We start from the raw sequence: 26137 nt of genomic DNA on the forward strand, positions 1-26137 counted from the left end.
GGTGAGAAAACCAGGCAGGTAGAGAGAAGGCAAGAGCTGTGTATGTGCCCATTGTGGGGACACCCATGGAGTGAAAAGCAAGAAACGTGACTCCACCCTGCAAGGTAGAGTTGGGCTTGGTTGCAATGAGCAAGGCTTCTTGGTTAAGTGCAGAGCTTGTGTTCCAGGCCCCTTGACAATTGCTCACCCCCTTCTTTGTACTTTTTACTAGTATTGTTTCTACCACATAATTAACAGTTTATTATATTTCCATTTGGTATAACACGTGTTTATTGAACTGGGATTAGTGAGAGGTATAGGCGATACTAAAATGAATCAGACACTAGTGTGCATGGGACTCATGATCTACTCAGAGAGACTGAAAGATAAACATATCCCAAAAGCTCAGTAGTAAAGTGTTCCCCTAGCAAGGGGGCCTTTACCCATGCACCTGGAGCACAGAGATGGGGCCCCTATCCCAGCTGTACGAGGCCATGATGTTGGGAAGAACAGCTAGGCATTCATGTGAGTGGAGTAGAGTGTCCAAAAGATAAGGGTAGCAAGAGGGAGGCTGGGAGAGAAACTCAGGTTGTACCATGGAGAACCTTGTGTGGACATGTGTGGAGGATGGGCTTCATCCTATAAATGAAAGTAATCAGTTGGCAGGTTTTATGCTGCGGATGCACATGGTCAGATTCCTCCCTTTCTCCCAACTTTCTTTTGTTCTCTCATTTTTTTTTTTTTTTTATAACTTCCTAACTGGCCTCTGTTACCCCCTCCCTAATTAGTAGTCGTAGTAATAATAATAATAATCACTAGCTCTTTTTGAACACATGCTATATATCTCAGGCTTTGTGCTAATAAGCACCATCCTCAAATCCCTTTTAATCCTCATCAGGAAGGCTCATCAGGAAGCAGCCTCAGAGTGTTTAAATAACTTACCCAAAGTTACACGGCTAGGAAGAAATAGAGCTAGAATTTAAATATAGACACAGTTTGAGGATAAACCTGCTCCCTTCCTGGGATGTCCAGAGTCCATTCTGAGATGCTTTGGTGAGGGAATGTTAAGGCAATAGACAGACGTAAGCCACACTGAGGAGTCGTCATCAGAACACAAGAGGATTAGAGCAGAGCTGTCTGGTTCTCTGCTGCCTGACACTCATGTGCTCCAGATCAGTTGTTCCTGACTCTTCTCTGAAGCTGGAGAAGCAGCACCTTGTGAGCTACCTCGCTTGATCCCAGAGCTCAGGAACGCAGCAGACCTTCACAAGGGAGTGAAGAAGACAGGCTTCCCTGACACAGGGCTCAGCAAGTAGCCAATAAGTGGTTGCAAACCATTTTGCAGTTAGTAAGTGCCCTCTTGATCAGGCATAGGAATAATAAAAAAAGATTACTCTCTCGAAGGGTCAGTGACTCATTTCCTTCTACACTTCTTTGCCCATTGAAGCCCTTTACCTTGCACTCAGTTAACAACAATAAAGACATAGTCAATCAACATCAACCGGATCATGGGACAGAATAATATGAGGCCTGACTGAAGCTTTGTTCCTTGCAAGTTGATGATGATAGTGGTGATGGTGGTGGTTACTGCTGGTTGATGATGATAGTGGTGATGGTGGTGGTTGTGTCTTCTGAGTGCTTGCTGTATTCAAGGAAGCTTCATAAGAACTGGGTAAGGGAGATACTTTCATTACCTCCTTTTACATATGGGGAAACTGAGGCTTAGGCACATTAAATACTTTCTCCAAGGTCATATAGGTAGTGGTGGAACCCATCCTTCTATCCTCAGGATAGGATGTTTACCAGCATTGTGCTTTTATTATAGTAGTTGCTGTCATTATTATTACATTTTATGGAACAAACGTTTATGCCAGTCCCATGTTGGGCACTTTGAATCCTATTTAAATTTCTCAATGGCTCTCTGAGGTTGGTATTATTCCTACATTCCAGCATTTTATTCTGAATCTAGTTACTGTGCACAACTCTGTGTTGTCTACCTATTGTTAAATCCACTTGTGAGGGGGATAAAACACACTATAAAATAAACCAAACACCTGAATGCGAACACTTTCCACATCACCTATTTATTTTTGCACCCTCCCTTCCTGTAATAAACATGTGTGTTTAAATTTAGATTATAGGTACCTGTTTGTTGCTAATACAGGTGCAATCCATGCAATGTTTTACCCTTCCTTTATCACCTGACATTGTTTGAGGACATTTCTCTAAATCTTCATAATGATGATTTTCTTTGGTGACCATAACCACCTTGTGGATATGTCAGTATTATGAAAGTGAATTTTTGGACCGTTTAGTTTACAATAATGATCTGTGTCTAAATCATTTAAAAGATTTTTTTAGTTGCTTTTTGGTAATAATTGTCAGCAGAGGGGTTATTGGGTCAAATGGCCAATAGCTCATGTTTATTGAGCAGTCTTGTGTTCTTGGCTGTGTTTAGGAGCTAGAGACACACTGATGACTAGAACAGACACAGTTCCTTTCCTCACCAAGCTTACATCCTCTGTAAGAGAGAGACCAAAGAGATTAGCAAATAAATAAGATGATTATGAATTGTGACAGTGCTCTGAAGTTATCGGATAAGCAAAGGGATGGGATAACTGTTGGTTGGGGGGACATAACTGGGGGGTGTCTGCTTGAACAGATTTCCTGGAAGCTGCTCTGAGAAAAGGCCATTTGAGCTGAAACCCAGAAAGTGAGGGTTATCTAAGCGGAGGGATGGGGCACATGCAGGTGTGGGTGTCTCCATATGTCCAGTGAGCTTGGCATGTGAGCAGTATACAGTATTCAGTATATAGATGACCACACATCTCAGTGCAGTGACTTGCACCAAAAACCTGGATCTGTTTGGGGGATCTCTTTAGTCCTGCTCTCTGACTCTTCTAGTAGCCTCCTAATGGGTTTGTTTCTGCTCTTGTACCTTCTTAATCAATCTGCCATTCGGCAGCTAGCATAACCATAAATATGAATCATGCATGACTTGCAAGTTACAGAAACTCCACCTGGAACTTGGTTGAGAAAAAAAAAGCATTTAGTGGCTCACATAGATGAAAAGTCCAGGTTCAGTTGGATCTTGGGGCTCAAATAATTGCCACAGGACTCATTCTCAGCTCTGTTTTACTCTGGCCTGACTTTATTTCTAGGCATGTTCTCCTCTTGGTTATGGGAAGATGGTTCCCAGCAGCAGGTCACACTTATAACTTTATCAACATTTCTGGCTCAAGTTTTGTTTACTGGCCTGGTTGAGGTTACGTGGTGGCCAGGTGGGTGGGTGAGTTGGTTGGAATGTTGAGGGATACACTGAGGCAGGGAATGATTATCCAAGTGTGGATTATGTGCCCATTTCTGGTGCTGGGGAGTTGGGCCAGTACCACCCAAAACTCATGGGATGAAGATTAGTGGAAGGGTAATTAATTATTCAGAGGCAAATGATGTTCTGCTGCCAGGAGGAAGTGAGATGCAGGGCAGGCAAAAGCAAAATGATTTACATCTCTGTCTATGTCTATATCTACATTTACTTTTGCATCTATGGAAAGATCCTTCTCCCTTACTCATTATAGTGCAGCCGCTTTGGCCTCCTTCCCTCAGCCTGGAACCCTCGAACTCTTTACCGCCTCCAACACTTGGCACATGCTCCCTCCCTCTGCCTGGACCATTTCCAGAAAGACTGGATCATTCTCATCTTTTAGCTCTTAGCTCAAATTACCCTTTTTCCGAAGCCTCTCTGGCTATCCATCCAAGTGGACTCCCCCAATTATTTTCTATTCCATCATCTCATTTCTCTTTCATAATACTCTTCATAGTCTATAATTAATTCTCTTGTTTGTCTCGTTGTTTACCCCTTCAGTCTCTCTCCCACCAGTATGTAAGCTTGGAGAGGACAGGGACTGTATCTGTGTTATTTATTGGTTGTGTCTCTAGCTCCTCAAACACAGCCTGGTACATAAGAGATACCCACTACCTGTATGTTGAGTAAAGACATCAATGGATGGATGTTGTTAGTTTCTCCACTCTTTCTGGATTGTGATCAAGTCACTGGCTTAAATAGTGTAGATTTAGTGGTCCCAAACCCATAGACCAGTAGCCACCAGAGCTCAAGCTTTGATTTCAAAAGCTGCAGTTCTAGCTCTCTTGTTTCTACCATGGATAAGCCAGTAGACCTTTATAGGCTTTAGTTTCTTCTTTTATAACTTTGGCACAAAGACTCTTCCTAATCTCCTAAAGGAGAGGGGCAGGGAAGAATCAAAAGTAATATGGGATGTGGAGGGGTTTTATAATCTGAAGAGTGTAATGCAAATGTCAGGGCTTGTTACTGCCAATAGATTTCTGAGCTTTCTGGATTCCAACCCACATCTGTTCTGAACCCTTTCTTTCTTTCTTTTCTTCCTTGTGTTTCTGGTTTCTAAATCTCATATCCTTATTTATTGATCAATTTATTTGTCAAATAGTTGATAGTGTTATTCTAGCTTCAGTGCTAGGTGTTGGGTTATGGTAGCAGATGAGTTTGCTTGAGGATTATAGGTATGTGTGTGCATGAGTATGTGTGTGTGCGCATGAACGTGTGTCCTTACGTGTGCTGTGTATCCTGGGAGAGCAGGGTCAGGAATGAAGGTTCTCCTCTTACCCTCAAACAAGCTTCAGGTCTTCTCAGAGATTGTTCTGCCTGTTTATTTACAAAAAGGTGGGGGCTTCTGGCTTCAAATGATAATTTTATGTGTGAAGAACTGGCAGGTCATCAACCATAATATTTTTTTCAATTAAAAAATGAAAATGACCTTCAAAGGCACAGAATTAAAAACACCAGGAATGGAAATCACTAGGTTTCTAACTTGGTCTGGACACAATAGCTTGCTTCCTCCTTATTTTTCCCCAGGGGCCCAGGGTATTGGGCAACTGTAGGCCAACCCATTCGGCTCTTCCTCATTTGGCCAGGACACTGGCTGAGCATGAAGCCTTCTTTCAGGACTCTTCATGTGAACAAATTGTACACAGTCCTTGATTTCATCACTGCCTTTGAGGGCTCAGAATCTTGTAAGTATGCTTTAGTTGGGCATTCCTTATTCTTTTGTATACTTCTGTTGGTTCTCTGAGTCTGGGACTGATAACATAGTTCAAAACTCATGAGGTGTTGTCAGATGTCACCTTAGCTTTCTGAGGAAGACTCAAAGAATATATGCCTAGCTGAAGCCAACATGGATATCCTCATGGATAGTTTGGTAATTGGCTTTTGGGGAAATGAGCTCTGCATTGGGGCCTCTCTGAAATCTCCATACTAAATCATTGATGGGAAAAGTAATATCTCCTCAGAGAAAGTTGAAGGATGAAGAAGAAAGAATATCTTTATTTATTAAACTTTTTTTTTTTCAGTCAACTTGATTCACCTATGTGTCATTTGGCAGCTGCCATGCTCTCTGCTTCTTTGACTCATGAACACCTTTCAGGACATTTCTTGCTTTGTCTCTATTCTAGATTTGCCCAATATTGGGCGTTTGGCTGTAGCTCCCATTTGGAATGGTTAATTTTCTTTGTCAACTTGACTGGGTTAAAGGATGCCCAGACAAGCTGATAAGACATTATTTCTGGGTGCGTTTGTGAGGGTGTCTGCAGAAGAGATGAACATTTGAATGGGTAGACTGAGTCAAAAGGTGGCCCTCATCAGAATTGCTTGGCACCTTCCAATCCTCTGGGGGCCTGAATAGAACAAAAAGGTCGAGAAGGGACAAATTCTCTCTCTCTCTGCTCAGGCTAAGACATCATCTTATCCTGCCCTTGGACATCAGTGTTCTTGGTTCTCAGGCATTTAGATTCAGATAGAACTTTATGTTATCAGCCCGAGTCAGACCTTTGGACTCAGATTGAATTATACCACCACCTTTCCTGGTCCTTTAGTTTGCAGATGGCATATGGCAGGATTTCTCTGCCTGCATAACCGTGTGAGCCAATTCCCTAGTAAATCTCCCCTTATATATATCTATGTACATCTTATTGGTTCTCTTTCTTTGGAGACTGTGACTTATACACCATTGGATCTTTCTTTTGCCCTGCCCTGTATAATCACATCAATTTATTTAGGGTATTTCAGCATAGCCCTTGGCATCCCCTCAGCACTTGTCTTGGACTCCATCATCTTGAACTTCAGGCCTTAGTACTTAGCCTGGGCCTGTTTAGTTGGCTCATCCTAGACTTGGATGCCTACCATGGACCACGCTCTGGCAAGGCATTCTGTGGTTTATTTTATGTAGTTGGCTCCCACTGGGGGCACTTTGTGCTCCGAGGATTTCATTTAGCTGAAATTCCAGAGGGCTCCATCCCCCACCTCTCACCCCCAACAGGTGTCCAGCATACCTGTTGCTTGTGCTGAGCAGTAAAACAATTCCTCGGTGCTATAAACTTAAGGGCTCACCTGCTGAAGGTCAGTGTGTTCAGAGATGTTTTTATAGCCAGTAAACATAGCAGCCATTTACAATGGAGCACATTGGCTCGTAAATTATTTCGCTGATAGCACTAGCCCCTTATTTCCAGAGAAATGGGGGGAATTACACATCCACTCTACATGGTGAGAAAATGCAGTTCTGGTTTTACCCATGGACTTCCTATCATTCTACTGATAAATTATTTCTTCTTTCTCCCTAGCTTATTATTTAATGTTGACGTTTTGGCCTAGGGGCTCAAGCCACATTTATCCAATCAGTCTTTTTACAGTGCTGAAAGTGCAGCCTTTGAGAGGCACTTCTTGGGTTCAAGTTGGCTGTATGATGGGTAGTTCCTAGACCCAAAGCTCCATCAGTGACAGTGAACTTTGGAGCTTGTAGCTATTTTAGGCGTTAATGGTGATGTGCCCTATTCTTCAATGGGATGACTTCTGGGAGCCATGGTTAGTTCTACTACAGGTGAAGGCAGGGTGTTCCTGCTCCGTGACTGTACAGAAGGAAAGCTTGATTCATTCACCAGCAAGTGTGTTCTGCTGCTTGGCGCATTGTCTTTTCTTCCATTTGCCTTTCATGGTTGGTCTCAAACACTAGGAACATGAGTGGAGAAGGACAGAAAGTTTACAGATCATGGAGGTGGATGTCTGACAGCTCCTGGGGGTTGAAAGACTACTGAACAGGATGACAACCAGCCACTTCTGAAACCTGGGTCTGCTGTGGGCCTGCTGAGTTGACGTGGACACTTCACTTTTCACTGGGCCTTAGTGTCTTTATCTGTAAAATGGATCCACCAGGGTTTGCCTCACAGAGGACAGGTGATGAGAGAATGCCTTTGTAGAGCTCAGCATGTCAAATGCAGAGAACTGAGCTGCATGGACCAGGCTTAGGTTCTCAGGAGGGTGTTCAGGGGCACGTAGCCATTCTTCCTCCTCTCTTGTCCTGAGAAGAACTGAAGGGCAGAAGCCCCAGTGTGTTGTGAGCCTGGGCATGATGTGAACTGCCCTGGAATGTGGGAGGGCTCACACAGTGTGAATGGGCAGCTGGACACTGATCCATGGAGCTGGGTTTTGGTGGCTTAACAAGAGTTCCATCACAAGCCTCTCCACTGCTCATCTGAGGTTAAAGCTCTTTCTAATTTAAAAAAAGGGTGGGGGGGACTTGGGTGGCTCGATGGTTGAGCATCTGCCTTTGGCTCATGTTGTGATCCTGGGGTCCTGGGATTGAGTCCTGCATGGGGGCTCCCCACAGGGAGCCTGCTTCTCACTCTGACTATGTGTCTGCCTCTCTCTGTGTCTCTCATGAATAAATAAATAAAATCTTTAAAAATAAAAAGAAAGCTCTTTCTATTTATAGTCTTTCCCACCATTTGGGTTGAATTGAGTTGGGGTTCTAGGAGAATCTTTATGGGAAAAGGATATCTCTTTCTCTGCAGCTGACTTCTAAGCATCTCCAGATGGACTGGTAGGCAGAGAGATAGGAAAACCATGGGGCCATTGAGAGGACAGCTGCTGGCCCTTCTAGACAAATAAGCCTTGTAGCCCTGGTGGAAGGTGCTAGAGGACTGTAAAATACCAGGATGTTCATATAGGCATTTGCAGTAAGGGCTTTGCCCCACTGCCTGACTTCCATCCAAGACTAGTTTGGGCCTGGAGATTTCTCACTTCCGCTTCTTCCTGAACAAATGAATCAAGCCCATCTGAGCTGCTCCTAGCTGGATCCCCTGACATGCGCAGAGGGAGAGAAACTATGACCTATCATGTTAGCTGTGATATCTCATTGCATCCTGAGAGCAGCCCCCACCCCCACGCTGGAGTGGATAACCCCAGATTCACAGGGAACTGAGGGTTTATGCAGGTGAATTGACTTGTACTAGGTCATGTAGCCAAGATGTAGCAGTTAAGATTTGAACCCAGGACTCTGGTCCCAAATCCCTGAATAGCTTTGCCACCTCAGAGGCTAGGAGGGAAAAACACTGAAGAATGGGGCTGTGAAGAAGGCAGAATGGATTAGTGAGGAGGCTCAGGGAGGAGCGGAAAGGGGAAATACATAAAGAAATGCACACAGTTATTGCTTCATCAAGGCAAATGAAGTTTGCTCATGTGGTGGAAAATTGTGAAACTTGGCTTTGAGAGCTCTATGTTCTATCGAGCTCTGGGCTGTGAGGCCTGCCTAGCAAGAAGTCTCACAGCACACCCACTCCCCCCCAACCTCTAATTAGGGATTTGGCTGTTGGGTCATGCTTTCCCACACAATTTGATCAGATTTATTGAAATGGCAATTTTCCTTATCCAACCACTTCTTATCGTCAATTCCACAAACTTATAAACACCATCCGGCAATGGGAGGCAAGAGGCTGAGGGAAGCAGGATGCACATTTGGTCAGTACCCACACTGTCAATTGTCTCAGTGTCTCCTTCAGGGCCATGGGACGGGAGTTGTTGCCATCCTTGTTACTCAAATGAGGAAGCAAGTGCAGAGAGTTTATGACACTTGCACAAGGTCAAATAGCTGGCGATGCAGCCAGACTTAGAGCCCAGCTCTGCCAGGTTTGGGGACCCATCCCTTTCCACAGTCTGAGGGCTGCTTTGTATAAAAATGTGTTAACATGTATTCTCTAATTTAATTGTCATAATACCTAGAAATTCAGGTATGTGTTCTTAGTGACCCCATCTTATAGAGGTAAACCAAGACTCAAGGTTAAATGCCTTGGCTGAGACCTCAGGGCTGTCTAGTGCATGATCGAACTTGCATTTAAATTTTCTAGACTCTAACTTCCTTTACTAGGGTTAAAGAACAGAATCCCCCATCTTTCCATCTGTCCACTCATCATCCATCCAATCATTGCCTTTTTTTTTTTTAAAGATTTATTCATTCATTAGAGAGAGAGAGAGAGAGAGAGAGAGGGAGGGAGAGAGAGGCAGAGGGAGAAGCAGGCTCCATGCCGGGAACCTGATGCGGGACTCGGTCCCGGGACTCCAGGATCGCACCCTGGGCCAAAGGCAGGCGCCAAACCGCTGAGCCATTCCAGGGATCCCCCAATCATTGCCTTTTTAATGCCAACGTTTAACCAGGTCCTGTGCTAGGTCTAGGCACAATACTGTAGTGATAAAAACCTGTTATCTGCCTCCAGAAGCCTGTGATCTGCAAAAACCAGTAAGCAATTACCTGATAAAATGCTGAAGTGAGCGTGGCAGTAGAAACTGTAGGTGGGGGGAAGAGTAATCTGCCTGGTTGGTTGGGGGAGGCAGTGACACTCTGCCTCATGTGTTGAATGCCTTGTTTTGAAGAGCGTGTTCTGTGTGTGTTTTTCATAATCTCCTAATTGAAAGAGGCACCTGCCTCTGTGGCATCCTTATGGGCAGTGGTTGAGCAGGAAGTCATCCTCCTTGCGAATTAGGTTAATTTGGTGAAAATGAAATGAAAAGCTCTGTAATCTGGGGTGATGTGAAAACCCAGGGAGCACAAAGCTATAGTTGCTGCAGAAGCTGCTAATTGAATTGTGACCTTGGGCTCTAGCTGATTACATAAACTATCTTCAGGTGAGAACAAACCCGGCCTGGCCCAGCTGACAGGAGCTAGGCTGCCTCTTCTCATTAGGATCCTGAGTGCATTTCTGTAACTGCCCAGACATGTAGCGGGGGCTCCTTTTCTGCAGTTTACATGTCCTAGGAGGACTCTGAGTGGACTTCCCTGAATCCCTGAAATTAGATGTAAAACATGTGTATGTGTATATATGTGGTTCTCTGGGAGAAGGGCCATAGCTGTAATAAGTTTCTTAAAAAGGTCCCTGAGCAAAATAATATACAGAACCAGTGATGTGGTTTCTGGTTCCTACTTAAGCAGAGTTTTGATTCAGTAGGTCTGCGGTGAAGCCCAGGATTCTGTTTTTTTATTTTTTTATTTGTGTATTTGGTTTTAGATTTTCAGGTGATTCTGATGGTCAGTGGTGGTTACCATTGCACTAGAACTTTGACTTCTCCAACTTTCATGTGTATATGAAGATCCTGGGGATCTTGATAATATACAGATTCTGCTTCAGTAGGACTAGATTAGATAGACTTAAGTATAGATCCTGGGTCCAGTGTCCGTCATTCCTGTGTATCATTAGGGACGATATCAGTTATAAATAAGAGAATGATTGACTAACAGTGGCTTAAACCAATAAGGGTTTGTTTTTCATGCATAACAAGAAATCCTGGGGTAGCATTGGGATCCTGGGGGAGCTACCAGTCATCAAGGACCCAGGATCACTTTGTCCTCCCGCTCAGCATGTAGCTCTCATGAGGAGGAGAACACATCTCCTAGCATCCCGTCAGCATTGGAAGCAGGAAGAAGGGGACACCTGTGGGAATCATGCCATCCCTAGCTGCAAGGAATGTTGGAAAAGGTCTATGAACATTTCCAGTCTTTATTCTTGAACGCAGTAAGAGAGAAGAGACTTCAAAAATGCTACCGGGGCAGTGCACAATAGTATCCATCACATCATGTGATTCTAGGCAATTTACTAAATTTTTCTGAGTTTGTTTCCTCATTTGTAAAACAGAAGAGTAAGCGTGGGTTGCGGTTCCCACAGCAGCAGCAACAGCATCCTCTGGAAACCTGAGTCCCACCCCAGACCTACTGAATCAGAAACTCTGAGGATGGAGTCCAGCAATCTGTGTGTTAACAAGCCCTCCAGGTGCTGCTGGTGCTCACTCAAGTTTGAGAACCGCTGGCTTCCAGATTTCTGGGAAGACTAAGCAAAGTTATTATTTCAGGCGTTTGACACACAGTGTTCATAACTTGTAGCCTGGGAGTTCACATCTTAGACCAAAACAAACTGTGATGGAGTCCATTTCTTGGAATGCTGACTTGGAATAAGAAGTTTAGAAAACATCCAATAAAGAATTTCCACGGTTTGTTCTGACTAGTGACATCAATCCTTTAAATCCCTAGGATCCTTTCGAGAGTCTGTTGACTAAGAGCCCTAAGGAAAGGTTGCTGAACTGAACAAAGTTGGAGAGTCAGCTGTTCCTTTATTTTTCAAAAATTATAGCTTTATTGAGATATAACTCACATACCATATGATTCACCCTTCATAAGCACACAATTCAGTGACTTTTAATATGTTCACTGAGTTGTGTAACCAACACTACTATCAAATTTCAGAACATTTTTATCACCCCCAAAAGCAAACCTCTTACCCATTAGCAATCACTCCCTGTTTTCTCTCCTCCCTGCAGCCTCTCTGGCAACTACTAATCTACTTTCTGTTTCTAAGGATTTCCTTATCTATCTATCATCTATCTATCTATCATCTATCTATCTCTCTATCTTTTTTCTTTTTACTGAGTTGTTTACAAGGGGAAATTCCAAGATTAACGTTGACATCATTGAAGAGAATATCAAAATTCTAAGACCAAAGTCTAATATGAGTTCATTCTGTAGCATGGCTGCCAGTGAAAATAATAACAACAATGATAATAGTGTTTACTGTTGTCAACAAACGTGATTCTGCGGTACTGGGAAGCAGAACATGTCTGTGACCTTTACTCTCATCTGTAAGGTGGGGGAGCTGAAATTCCTGGGATGATCCCCAAGGTCCTCTGACTGAGAGTCTATAAACTGCTGTTTTGTGCTGGTTGGAGCCAACCAAAAGTTCTGCCCATGTCTCTGAGTCCTGCACTGGGAGTGGGACCACTGGGTGGAAGTCCACTGATGTGGAAGTAGATGAGGAGGGCCTTGAAGACTTGGCCAAAGAAACTGGGTTGTTACTTTGGAATATGGAAGGGGCTGGAGATATAAGAGCCCTATCTTGAAATCTCTCTCCTGGGAATAGGAGGAGGATGGATTTTATGGGTCTCAAGAAGCAGAATCATGACTAATGCAAGAGGCTACAGATCAATACAAGGGAAATCCTACAATGGTGAGAGATATTAAACACGAAATAGGTTATTTTCATAGTGAGTGCCTTGTCACTGGATGTGTGTTCTTGGAATGGTGATTCAAGTATCTGATTGGTTCAGGTTTTTGTCCAAAATGTGATGTTGTAAATCCCTATAAGTCCAAAATCAAGGTGAAGTAAATGTGTGTAAAAAATCCTTACCTTTCCTATGTCCATGGACAACAGCTTATGGCAAATGATGCAGGTTTTGTTGTGACTGTGACCTTTCTCCTCTCTAATTGGAGTCTTGCTTGGCATATAGGGACATTCTCCTGGGATTTGTGAAGAAAACAATTTTCCTGTTGGCATTCATTTCTCACTGAGGCAGCCAGTATTCAGAAATGGTCCCCCTATGCTCAAGTCTCAGTGGAACCTCCAAAAAAAAAAAAAAAAAAAAAAAAGGAATAGTCCCTTCTATCTCTGGTGGGAGAGAGGCATACAGATCAATACAGATCAGACCACTGCTGTACAGGAGACCAGGGCCTTCATGGTGGCACATACCCAGTCAAATGGGGGCTCCAAGTCAGGGAGCTTTTCTGCTGGGGTAGCCAAGGAGGTCTTTACAGCACAGAAGCTTGAGCTGAGCCATGAAAGGAAAAAGGAGTCCCCTCTGGAAGGCCAGGCCTGAGTCATGTGGCCAAAGTGCCTGCTAGCAAATTTCCCTACCAGTTCCCTTGGAATCCAAGCCTGATAAGAAGGATGATGGTGGCCAAATGCGTCAAGTCCTGAATCTGGCCAGGCGCTGTCTAAGCACTGACTTGTTTTGTCTTATTGAATCCTCACATCAACCCTATGAGAAAGATACTATTATCTCTAGTTTACACAGACAGGAACTAAGGAGTTTACGTAGTGACGAACAGTGCTGTGCAGAAGGAAGAACCAGGGGACTTAGAAAGGCTTCAAGGGATGAGTAGACAGTGTTCAGGGGTGGAACGGACACTGCAAAGGGAGGAAGGCACACATGCTGGTGACCATGGGGGTGCCCGAGGAGCAGGAGGTGCTCACCTTTCCATGCTGAGGACTGGTCCTGTGTAGGTTGGAAGGAGTGGGTGGAGGATAGCTGCCTGGGAGGACAGGTCAGTCCTTACAGGGCTTATGTGTCCTGCTCTAAGCAGCCTGACTTCACCCTCTAAGACAGCCATTGAGGACACACTCGGGTACATCTGAGAAGTGTCTCTTCAGGAGGCTGTTGGGAAATGGACTTTTCCATGACCTGTCCTGTCCCCCTGCTTCCTCCAGGATCTGACTCGCCCCTTGACCTTCTCTTAATAAGTGCATGGTTGTGATAATAGCAGGGCTCAGGATTCACCCAGGTGGCTGGTCTTGTCTCACCTAATCTGTCCCTAAGATACTTTGCAGGCAAGGTCTTTCAAATCTGGTTTCCCATTGCTGCAAGGTGAGTGGGCTTCCAGCTGGGCTGCCCCATCCTTAATAGAGAATTCAGCTTCAAGTCAGCTTTCCCAATCACATGTGATGCCAAGACAAGGCTGTAAAGGACACTGGGTTTCCCGGGGGAGTGCTTAACAAAAAAGTGTAGTAATTTCAACTCCTTAAAAGGCTTCGTACAAATAGCTGGGCTATTAGGGAGTTCAATCCTAGCACCACACAGTTTTGCCCTTTTGCATTGGCAGGTAGCTGGTGGAACAGAAAGAATTAAGGCTTTGGCATCAGAGGAACCAGGATGGGGATGCTGGTTTAGCCCTGTCTAGCTGTGTGCTTTGGAAGAAAAAAGCTAGGATAAAAATTCTGATTTTTTGCAGAGCTACAGATCATAGAAAGTATAGACAGCCAGGAGGTATTTGGACACTGGATTTTTAATTCTTCGTATTTGTATTATTATTCTTAGCAGAGCTACCATCAGGGTATCCTGAAGAAGAACCCCTTCTGGGGGCCCCAGAGTGTGAGTGGAGCTTACGATGGTCCCACTGGCAGTCGAATCCGCCCAGTTTCTTCTGTAGACAAATGTTTGGATTGAACTTCAACCTCTGCACAATGAGGAAACATGTTTTAAAGGCCTCACATGTCAAAAAAGTCTTATAAAATGAACTTAACGAGACTTCTGGATACAGTGGGAGCCATATGATTGGCTTCTCTGGTGCTCAAGGCTGGAATGCAGCCCCTAAAGCTCCTGCCACGTGGCACTCCACGCCTGGTCTGTCTTCTTCTGGCCACATCCTGTGTCCCCTGCCCGCCCCTCCTACTTCCCTGATAAAATGCTCACCTAGAGATTGTTCTGAGATGACTAACTGAAATGCTTTACAAATAAACTGTGCTACAGCAGTACCTGGGTAGCTCAGTGATTGAGCATCTGCCTTTAGCTCAGGTTGTGATCCCAGAGTCCTTGGATCAAGTCCTGCATTGAGCACCCTGCAGAGAGCCTGCTTCTCCCTCTGCCTGTGTCCCTGCTTCTTTCTGTGTGTCTCTCATGAATAAATAGATAAAATCTTTAAACAAAACAAAACAAAACAAAACTATGCTGTGAAGTCACGTTTGAGGGAAGTCCAGAAAATCCTCTAATGTTATGGTCAGTTGCATTTGAATAGAGGCAAAGCAGCAAATAACCTTCTAGGCCAACCCTTCACTTTTTAAATGGGGAGACTGAGGCCCAGAGAGAGGAAGGCTCTCATATAGTATGCATAGTTTATGACAATAAAAAAAGATTAAAAAATAAATAGATAAGGCATAGGCTAGGGCTTTCTGCCAGATGGGAGCTTAGAGACTCCTCTCCTCTCCTGCTCCTTTTCTCCCTATATCTAATGTCTATCCTTATAGGACCAAATGAGGTTGATGGCCTATTGCTCCCATTTTACAGAAACATTAAGCAAATTCCCCATAACAGAAACAGGCTAGTGGCCATGTGATGGCCAAGTCAAGATTCCACCTGAGGTATTCCTGATGACAGGACTTTCTCTTAATCATGATAGCATCTTAAAGATGAGCATGTGGAGGCACAGGGTAGAGAGTCAGGGGTACTGCCTTAGGAAACTGCTGGCTCTGGACTCCGATCTGCCATGACAACATAGGAAACTCCAGGTCATTTCCTAGAACTACTGACCCTTGTCTGCCTACGATCAGCCTTTAAAAATTCAAGTCCATTTTTAAGCTATATGCCTCCTTTCACTGTTAGGAATATTTGGATTTAAAATGGGGGAGTTTGGGAGCACACGTGGCTTCTTTGGAACTGAATGGGTGAGGATAGAGATCTTCATGTTCAATGGGCAGCCCCAGGCTGAATTCCTGATTCTCTTTACTTGGTTGCTCCTTGGCACTGTTCCTGGCACATAATAGGTGCTCAATAAATAGCCAGTTGAATGAATGAATGATCTGCATTGTGTGAACGTGTTAGTTCCTCCTTTGGACCTTGCCTCCTGGTTCTCAGGGATGGGGCTTTCTCCTTTCCTCTGCCCTTCAGGGCTTGGCATGATGCCTTGGCTGGAGAAAGCATTCCATGGGTACATACTAAACAAGTGCATACATGGATTTCTTCTTAGGCAGCTGGTGCTGAATCACCCAGCTGGACTTGGGCTGTATACAGATTTGAGGCCTGCTTTTGGAAGCGTTTTCATCTTCGTGCATTTATAAACACGTTCCCATATTTTTGATCTTGTAGCCACCTGATCCAGCAGCAGAGCTGTTGTTATCTATGAATGAACTCAGCGCACTGAGGGTGTCCTACAAGGCTTATGATCTCACTGAAGGAGAATGGGGCACAAGGGAGGGGCCGGGGTATGGGAGGCACTTCAGGCAGGGAGCATGGGTCCTCAGTCAGGAGGAAACTGAGACCATGCCTGCTGAGTATGCCACAGGAGATATCCCTAGCCTCTGAATGTGTTCTGCTAATACTAGTGAAAATCGGTTAGGAATTGGATTCAGTTGGAGGCATTTGAAACCTCACCCTTCCCCAAACTCTTAGCAAGTGTAACATTAGCAAAGTGTAACATTTGTTTTTTTTTCATGTAAGTAGTCAGAGTTAGTCTAGTCCAGGATTGGTATGTGATATAGCCTCTGGGGCTCAGGCACCTGTCTTGCTGCTAGTCTCAAAATCACCAACTAGTCCAAAATGCCAGCTGGAGCTCCCGCCATTATATCTGCATTCGAGAAAGGAGGCAGGAAGAAAGGCAGAGAGATAAGGACAAGAATACTTTAAGCACACTCCCTGGAAACTGCAGATGCCTTTTCCAATTTTACCTCATTGATCGGAACTTAGTCATTTGGCCAAAGATAGCATCAAGAGAGGCAGTGATTTCTTTTGGGTGGCTGTATACTCAGCTAATATTGGGGGGTTCTAATATGCAGAGGGAAGGGGAGAACCAGTATTGGGGGCAAACTCAAGTCAGTCCCACGGTGTGAGCTTCAAGACCTCTGGGCCAGAGTGAGCAGGTATTGTCGCTGATACCGTTTTAATGCCCTGGAGACTCAGAGTGGTCGATAGCTTGCCCAGGTCACAGAGTTGGATATGAGAGGAGCTGGGGTTTGAATCTAGATCTCTCTGAAATATAAAACCCAGGTTGTTCACTTGTCCTGGTTTTGGATTGAGGTGATGTTTTCCTATGGACAGGAAGGGCCGCTCTACCCGTGTTTGCGCTGTGTCAGTGTTCAGCAAGCACACCTGTGTGCTGCGTGCTCGTTCAGCCATTGTGTTCTCGTGGGCCTACTCGGTGCTGTCCTTCTCCAGTCTGGCCATCTGTTAACTGCCCAACACCGCTTCTCTTACTCATCTCCGTATGTCCCACGTTCCTGTAGGATTCAGCACCTAGGGGCTACCCCATAAGTTTTTGTTGAGTGAATTAATTAATTCATGAAGCTAAATTACAGGACCAGTTGTTACCTTGGGTTTTCTCAGGGCTCTTGTCTCTGTGTCCTGAAGAGCCAGCCCATTCTGAATTTGTCAGCGCACAGAGGCTTTAGAAAGCCACTCTCTCCCTTGCTGTTCAGAATCCCACACAACGCAGCTGGGCCAGGTGCCCTGCTAGACCCTGAGAATCTAAGAGAGGAAAGGTGCTAATGCATATTTTTGAGAGCCACTGTGAACTGTGCACTTAGCTAAGTGCTTCTTATAATTACCACCATTTTGCTTGCCCTGAAAACAACTTTTTTAGGAGATGTTATTCCCACTTAACAGGTGAGGAGACTGAGACTCACAATGGGACTGTCATTTTCCAAAGGTCATACGGCTTGGGAAGCTGACCCTGGCTTGTTGGACTCCAAAATCTTTTCATCTGTGCATCATTCATGTTTCCGTTCTTGCCCTTCAATGCCTTACAGATTTGACAAGTTGTAGCCATTCACACATTCACTCAGTACCCAAGGCAGCCAAGATACATGACAGAAAACCTGGTTTGCTTTGTTCACATATTATTCAGGCACCTCTGTCTTTGGCCCTACCCCACAATGCCAACACACACACACACACACACACACACACACACACACACATTCTGTTCAGCTTCCCAGCCAGCCTCCTTGTGCTCAGTTTTGCATGCTTAGTCAATCCATGCAGTGACATTCTTGGATCATCCACCCCAGGCCCTCAGGCTCCTCCCTCTGCCAGCTACCTTTTCTTATTTCAGACCTCCTCCCTTAGCTGAGGGTTGTGGGAAGGGAGCGCAGCCCCAGTCTCAGGGGATGAATGAGGCTGCGCCATGAGTCAGCCTGGCTGGGAGGGATGCCTCAGGCTTCCCAGGAACCTGGGATGAGGGAGCTGGGATGAGCCTGGGTCTCAGGGGTCTCCAGCTTCCCGGGGGTGATGAGCCTCCTGGAACACCTCAGCATGCACATCAGGGACAGCCATCAGGTCTTGGGATGGCGTGCAGTGGTTACAAAGGGCTTTTCCGTCATGCCGTGTCTTTTATTGCCTCCGACCCACGCCAACCTCAGAAGGGCGGTTCATAGTGAGAACTCATTTTATAGCCCAGGGAGAGGAAGCCCTGCCAGTGTCAAGGAAGGGTCTGGATCCAGGCAGCCAGTACAAGCCAGGCGGGGGTTTTCAGTCTTCTCCAGGCACTGCTTAGCTCATCTGCTCAACATTTTCAGGAAGTCCTTCTAGCCAGACGCTTTTCTACCCTTGTGCCCACCTCCTCGCCTACTGGGCACTAGGCTTGCTGGCTTCTGCTCTGTTCCCGCAGCTCTCAATGCTTGCTGGTTGGTGCCCTCGGGCCTTTGCCCAGCTGGTCTCCCTGTCCAGAAAGCTCTTCTCCCCAATCTTTATGTCACTGGCCCCTTGTCAGTCAGATCTGAGCTGAATGGCCCTCTCTGGGCACTCAGTGTCAGAGCTACCGAGGCCCTCTCTACTGCAATATGTGCCCTTTATGGGGGATCCCTCGGTGGCTCAGCGGTTTAGCACCTGCCTCCAGCCCAGGGTGCGATCCTGGAGTCGCGGGATCGAGTCTCACATCGGGCTCCCTGTATGGAGCCTGCTTCTCCCTCTGCCTGTGTCTCCACTTCTCTCTCTATGTGTCTATCATGAATAAATAAATAAATCTTTAAAAAAAAATATGTGCCCTTTATATGTATTTATTTTATGGTCCGGCCCCTCCCCCCCAGTATCATTTTATGAAAGCAGTGACTTCTTGTGAAGGCTGGATGCTTAGAATAGTGGCTCAGAGCTTGGGCTGGCAAACTGGGTCTGTAAAGGGCTAGGTGGTAAATATTTAGGCTTTGAAGGGCCACACAGTCTTTGCTGTAGCCACTGGACTCTGCCATTGTGTGTGGAAGTAGCCACGGACAAGGTAAGTGAATGGGCATGGCTGCGCTCCAATAAAACTATTTATAAAACCAGGTCGGAAGCCAAGATCTGGCCCATGGGCCTTGGTTCACAGGCCTGTGATTCAGAACACAGATTGGCTGGAAATCAGCTGAGCTGTGTTTGGATCCTACCTCTGCCTCTCCTTTTGAAATCTTGGGTGAGCCCCTCCCCTTCTCTGTGCCTCAGTTCCCTCTCTCTCATCTGTTCAATGGAGACGATGTCAGAAGAGAGCTCACAGATTGTTGGGAGCAGACCATGAGCATCTGGCTTGTTCGTTGCTCAGTCTCCAGCCTCTCATGAAGTACCTCTACAGAGTAGGGACTCAGCACGTACATGGATTTGTTCAACACATGAATGGCTGAGCACCGCCGGGGAGTCAAGCCTCGTGCTGGGTGCTGGGGAGGTGCTGATGGATTAGAATTGGTTGGGCTCACTGTTCCCGACCGTGTGCAGAGATTTGGGGTCATAGTTGAAATCATTTTCATGGCAGAGGTAGCAAATGCCGCATCTCCTGGGCAAGCGGCATCCATCGGAGAGAGGGAGTGCTGGGGACAGTGGAAAGCCAGAGCATGTATATCCCTCTAAATTGCAACCATGGACCATGCAGGCTCAAGTCCCAGACCTTATTCAAAGAAGTTTGAAATTTATACTTTTAGGTATAGTCTCTCAATTTTTACTAGTAACTGCAGATCTGATAGGGCAAAAAGGAGACAAACCAGGACACCAAAGGGACTCTCAATGGATACAGTTGCAGGTGGAGTTCAGCCACCCCCTTCACAAAATCCTGTTCTAGGGAGGTAGAGTGGCTTGCCCATGGGCACACAGCTAGCATCTGGAGGCCCTGGGGTCACACCCAGGTTCCCTGGAGGCGGGTTCTGCACCAGTTGCCTCCGATGCAATTGGTTGAAGAGGCAAGGGGTGACTTGGGAGGTAGGCTACAGTGACTTGGAGGTCAGTAGCCCTCAGAATCTCCCCTTGACCCTGTCTCCTGGCTTTGAAGGTTGTCTGCAGGAACAGCCCCAACAGAGGGCTGACCTCAAAAGCCAGTCAAAGGAATGCCCACCTGGTCAGGACTTAGGTCCTTGCCTCTCCAAGGTGCCCCTTCATGCTTCCCTCCCACACAGCTTTCTCCTCCTCTAGGGACTTCCTACAGTTTTGGCCTTAGTGTCCTGTCCCCTTCAGCTTGGGCCTCAAGGCTCCTTTGCCTGTCAGCCTGGATGACCCATGAGAGAGAAGGTGGAGGGGAGCCTGAAGACATGACTTCCTCCCTCAGTGGGGTCTGGTGGAGAGTTCATAGTTCTTGGAGCCTGATAGATCTGGATTGGAATCCTGGCTCTGCAGCCAGTCACCAGCTGGGTGACCTTGAAGCAGGTCCTTCGCTTCTCTGAGCCTCAGTTTCCTTGGGTTTGAAGCAGGTTCAAGAGTCTCTGCTGAGATAATGTGTGTGCCCTGATGGCACATGAGCTGGAATGCCGCAGTCACGTACAACTGGCGTGTTCCTTCCTGGCTCCTCTCCCCACCCTCTGTCCTCTCCTGCTCCCGACCCTGGCTGGCCCCTGCAGCGACTCTCTTGCCTAGATGCTGAGAGAAGCTTGTGGAACCTGGGTGGATCTTCTGCCCCTGCATCTCCTCTCCCCAGTGCCAGGGCTGCATGGGAGGGGTTTGGGCATAAATTACGCCCATCTGTTCCCTCCCTGCTGAGGGAGAGGAGGAGGGGAAACACATGGGCCTTGCTGGATGTTGTACTTTCCATGCGCAGCTGTCAGGAACAATGGAAGAGAAGAATGTGAGCTCAGTGAGGAGTCCACCCCACCCTGCCTCCCTGCCCCTAATAGGAACCACAGAAACTGAGTTCTCTGAGGGCCGAGCTTCTGGAGAACACAGACCCCTCCTCATGCCAGCCCAGACAGTTCTCATACCTACCCATATGTGCCTCCGAAATCATTCATTCATTCATTCATTCATTCACTCATTCCATAAATGTTTCCTGAGCATGTACTTTGGGCCAGCTAATGCTTTGGGCTGAGAATTGAGAGGACTGTCTTGCCTTTGAAGAGTTCTTCATTTAGTGGGAGACATGACAAGGAAACCAGTCGGCTTTGAGTGCAGTGGTGGTCCTTTGATGCCAGGAGGCGTTCCTGTGGACAGAGGGAAAGCACCTAGCCCACCAAGAGCAGGGTGAGTGTGGCGAGCAGTGTGCAGGGACTGCAGGCTGAGGTATGGGAGGAGGCGGACTGCGGAGAGTGGTGATGAGCCCTTCTCTTTCCTGTCTCTCCCTGCTTCCTCTACTGGATTCTCCCAATCGGCAGATCACCCTGCTCAGGTCTCTCCCCTTAGAGCACAACCTCCCTCTACTTCACGTCTCTCTCTAGCTCCTGCCCCATGAGCAGTCAAATTCCCCAAATAAGTTTTCTGTGCTGTGCTGTGCATTTCCTTCCCTCCCACTTACTCCTGAGTCTACCTCTACCTTCTTGCTTCACTCAAACACTTCTGAGAAGGTCGTTATGACCTCTACATTCCTCAGTCAGTAGGCATTGCCCAGGCATTTTATTTGATTTTCCAGCAGCATTGGACATGGTGGACCATTCTGTCCTGCTCAACATACCTTCCTCCTACAGCCTTGGCTGGTCTCCCTCAGCTTCCTTTGTTGGGTTGTGCTCTTGCCTACCAGATTTTTAAGTATTTATTTATTTATTTGAGAGAAAGAGCCAGAGAGAGAGAGAGAGAGAGAGAGAGAGAGAGAGAGAAAGCAGGGGGTGGGGTAGAGGGAGAGGAGAGAGAGAGAAGCTCAACTCAAGCAGACTTCCAGCTGAGTGCCAAGCCTGACACGGGGGACTCAATCTCACTACCATGAGATCATGACCTGACTCGAAATGAAGAGTCATATGCTTAACTGACTGAACCTCCCAGGCACCCCTACCTACCAGATTTTTAAACGTTTGAATTTCCCAAGGCTGGGATGTAGGTCCCTCTGACAGGGTTTTTTTTTTTTTTTTTTTTTAATCTCTAGGTTACCTAACTGCTCCTATAATTCAATTATCATAACTGCTGATAGCTCCCAGACCTACCTGTTTCTGCAGAGACCTCTAGCTTCAGACCATAGACCCGGGAGCCTAGCTAGCATCTCCACTTGAATATGGCCCCAACTTCCCCAACTCAACAATTGAATATGTCACCCTCCCTCCTGTCCTGATCCCCTCCAGGGAGTGGCTCAACTGTTCACTAGCAGTCCAGGTCACAGACCTGCCATCCATGGTCATTCTTCTCCGTTACCTCCTCACCCCCATCTTAGCACTATAAATCCTGTATGCCAGGAAATCCATCAGTCCTAGGTACACTGGGACAGTTGGTCATGCTACTAAAATCCATAGGCTAAACACCAAGTCTCTATTATTATTTAAGAGGCCCTGGATAATCTGACCCCTAACCAGCCTCCCCTTGTGCCTCTCTCTTTTTGCTCTTGGGGTTCCAGACCATATTCCTTCACCACTCAGAGCATTTGTGCATTCCGTTGTCCCCTGTTTCTGGAACTTTTCTCCCTTTTTGCTTAAACATCCCATCCTTTGCTTGGAGATGCCATTCTTGACATTCCCAGAATGGATTAGGCTGCTCCTCATATATATTCTCTTAGTGCTTTTCTCTTAGCTCCTTCTTGGTAATGATCACACGGTTAGTCAACATCTGTTTCCTCATCAAGAATGTGAGTTGCACTTCAATAGGGATTGTGTTTATCTTCTTTTCCACCTGAGTCTTGCCCTAGCACAGTGTATGGTCAATATATGAAGAACATGGTGCCTGGGTATACCTGGACCCACAGGCAGGGGCTTGTTTGTCAAGCTTTGGTAGAATCATAGGCAGATACGCATTCTAAAGATAATATTTTGGTGCCTCTATGGCAGGTGGATTGGAGAGTGCATACCCATTGAAGGAGACAGATGAGGAGGCCCCTGGGACATTTTAGGTGGCATGAACTTGGGTAAGAGCCAGTGAGTTGGACTGTGGAAGCTCTAGTTGTATGAAGTCTATTCTAAACTGGTTAGAGACCAACTATATATGGCAGCGAGGAAGCTGGAAGGGCTGAAGGTGTTTCTTAGGTTTTGGGCTTGAAGGCTTGGGGGTTTGAGTGTCTGGGTGAAGGTCTCATGAGTAGCCATGATATATTTTGTTGTACCACAGTAAACTTTGTGAATCAGTTGGTGTGGTGGTTGTGATTTCTTAAATGTCTGGTCTCCATATTTTTGTCAAAACTACTTTTCTTGCACCTCCTTGGATCCATTTTATCCCCTTTCCTCCCACCTCTACCTCCCAGCTCCTCCAGAAAAGAGCAGGACTCATGGTGAGTCAAGGACAGAGATACACTTTTAAGACTTATATGGGGTGCTATAGCCCAGGCTAATGAACACAGCTCTGGGCGGGTGGTTAGCATGTCTGTGTTCCATTCTCAGTATGGCACCTCACCAACTCTGGGACCTGGGGAGGGTCCCTTTCACTCTCTGGGATCCTTGGCCGCCCCCTCCCCGTCCCCGTCCCTGTTTCTACAGCCCTTGAATGAACGCAGTGGTCCTCAGCCCTGGCTGCATAGAATTATCTGGAGAGCTTTTAAAAAAAAAAAAAGATCAGGCCCTCACCCCCTGGAGATTCAGATTTAATTGGACTAGGGTGGAACCTACACACTGGCATTTTTTTTTTTTTTAAAGCTCTCCAGGTAATTCTTAAATGCAGCCAGATCGGGAACTACTTGGTCAGATGATCTTGGAGACTCTTCACCTCGGGCAGTCTGACCTAAGAATGGTCCTGTTTGGTCCTCAGGGGTCTCTAGGTTTGACCTGCCTTCCATCTCTGTACCTTAAGTCACCTGTGCCCTGTGGTCCTGGCCTTGAACCTAGGCTCTGGAGTAGCAGCGCAGGCCGGTTGCAGCTGAGGCCAGGAAGCAGAAAGGCAGTCTGTGGAGAGGGGGATGGGGCGGGAGTTCTGTGAGGAGGAACAGATTGAAGCCATTAACATTTGATCAGTTTGGTATTGTTCTTCTGGAGACCACAGCTTATGAGGCTGCTTAATAAATGTCTGGTCGGGGGCCAATCCAGAGCCGCCACATGGGTGTTGCCATGGTTTCTGAGGAGGCTGTTCCCCACACGAGTTACTGCTTCCCACCCCGAACTGTGAGAGACTGTGTCTTCCCGCTGCTCCTTAACTCCGTCCCTTCCCAGAAGAGTGGGGGGGGGGGGGGGGCGGGGCGGGGCAGGGGAACATCTGTCCATGGCTGGGGCCACATGCTGCCCCCCCCCCCCATGGTACTGAACTCCTGCATCTCTGCTCTGCCCTCTTCCACATGGTCCCATTGCTCAGCTGGTGTAGCATCCGTGCCCCAGTTTCGGGGTCCCTGTGTGTGACCCTCCTGCCCCTGAGCTGGGGAGAGGAGTGGTGGGTAGAGACTGGGGCTGGCAGAGTGTGTGTTTGTGTGTGTGTGTGTGTGTGTGTGTGTGTGTGTGTTTGCCCACCCGAGTGAGCGTGTGACTACTTGTGACGGAATATGTGCAGATGAATGTGTGACTGTTTAGGAGTAGTGTGTGAATGTGTCAGTGTCTGGGCGTACTTGTCCGTAGGTGCGTGTATACTGACTGTGACCCTGTGTGCCTGTGTTACAGATGTGTATGTGTGCATAAATGGTCAGAATTGGGAGTAAGCACCAGGCATTGCTGCTAAGTCTTCAAAAAATGTATTAGGACACAAATGACCACTTATACAGCCCAACATGAAAACAGCCATATAAATGCCCCCCGCCAAAGAACTGAAGCTTACAAAATGCAGTTAGGGCTTTCTGTGCACTCTTTCCTGTCTGCCCCCCGCCCGTGTCCCTGGAGCTAATCCTGCGTGAATCTGCAGCGTACCTGTCCATGCTGATACTTAGCCCCTGCGTGTTTCCACAGATGGGCTTCTTCCTCTCTTGAATCTTTCTGTAAAACAGAAGTGTGCACAAGCAATGTGTTGGGTGGGGTTATAGGATGGGACAGGAGGTGGTGGGGAAGACAGGAGAAATCTTGTAATGAGAAATGCTTTTAAAATGCACAATGACACTTTCTGGGTGTCTGACGGAAGATGAGCTTCCTAACCTCTTCCAGCCTATTTCTCATCTGTAAAAGGAGATGAGGGGGATCCCTGGGTGGCGCAGCGGTTTGGTCCTGGAGACCCGGGATCGAATCCCACATCGGGCTCCCGGTGCATGGAGCCTGCTTCTCCCTCTGCCTGTGTCTCTGCCTCTCTCTCTCTCTCTCTGTGACTATCATAAATAAATAAAAAAATTAAAAAAAAAGGAGATGAGGATGAAATGATATGATATATGATATGATATATGCCAAAAGAAATGGCACATAGTTGGAACTCAATCATCTTTAATTAAAAAAAACTTTATTGAAGAAGAGGCAAGAAGGTCAGCCAACTTTGCAGAAGAAAATGAACAAACAAATGATTAGATTCAGGGTGGATGGAGGTATGCTGGATCTTTGTGCCTTTCTTTTTTCCTTCACTCCCTCCCTCCCTTCTTTTTCTTTTTGAGTTCCCATAATGTTTTCCTCTTTTGGGGTGGTTCTATGTCTCTGCAGTGGGAAATTAAAATAGAGGCAGTTTTTGCCCTAGCAAAGGACTTTAGTTGAAGGTCCCCTGTCTGCCTATTAATAAAAACAAAACTGCAGGTAGAGATGGGGCTGATTTTGAATATATAACAAAGGTTAAGTGAGTATTCAAACAAACCTGGGCTGTCAGGTGAAACCTGAGCTAATATAAAACTACTGGAAAATCGAAGCCAAGATTCAGCCTTCCAATCCTATAAGGGAACAGGAGGCCTTTAGTGGTTTGTTCGTCTATCTACTCATTTACTCAGTTATATCCTAGGTTTGCAAACGTGAAAGGGATCTTTCTAGGAGCAGGGAAAGGCAAATGCAAAGGTAAAGATAAGACATTTGCTGGTGTCCCTGGAAATATACAACATGGCCAGCACTCCCTTAATGCTGCTTTGCGTGTCTCTGCATATCACGCTGTACCGGACAT

At 46.4% G+C, this 26137-nt stretch overlaps 1 long non-coding RNA gene across 1 annotated transcript in view; it reads left to right on the plus strand.

Moving 5' to 3' along the window:
* Positions 1-5: 5 nt before the first annotated feature.
* The window catches only part of LOC144322607 (uncharacterized), a 202154-nt gene continuing 176022 nt past the window's right edge, over positions 6-26137 (plus strand). Inside the window, exons 1-2 of the long non-coding RNA XR_013388255.1 lie at positions 6-104; positions 4871-5028. This is a non-coding gene — a long non-coding RNA (uncharacterized LOC144322607). The remainder of the gene's footprint in view (positions 105-4870; positions 5029-26137) is intronic.

The sequence above is a fragment of the Canis aureus genome, chromosome 10 (assembly GCF_053574225.1).
Source record: "Canis aureus isolate CA01 chromosome 10, VMU_Caureus_v.1.0, whole genome shotgun sequence".
NCBI classification, from domain to species: Eukaryota; Metazoa; Chordata; class Mammalia; order Carnivora; family Canidae; genus Canis; species Canis aureus.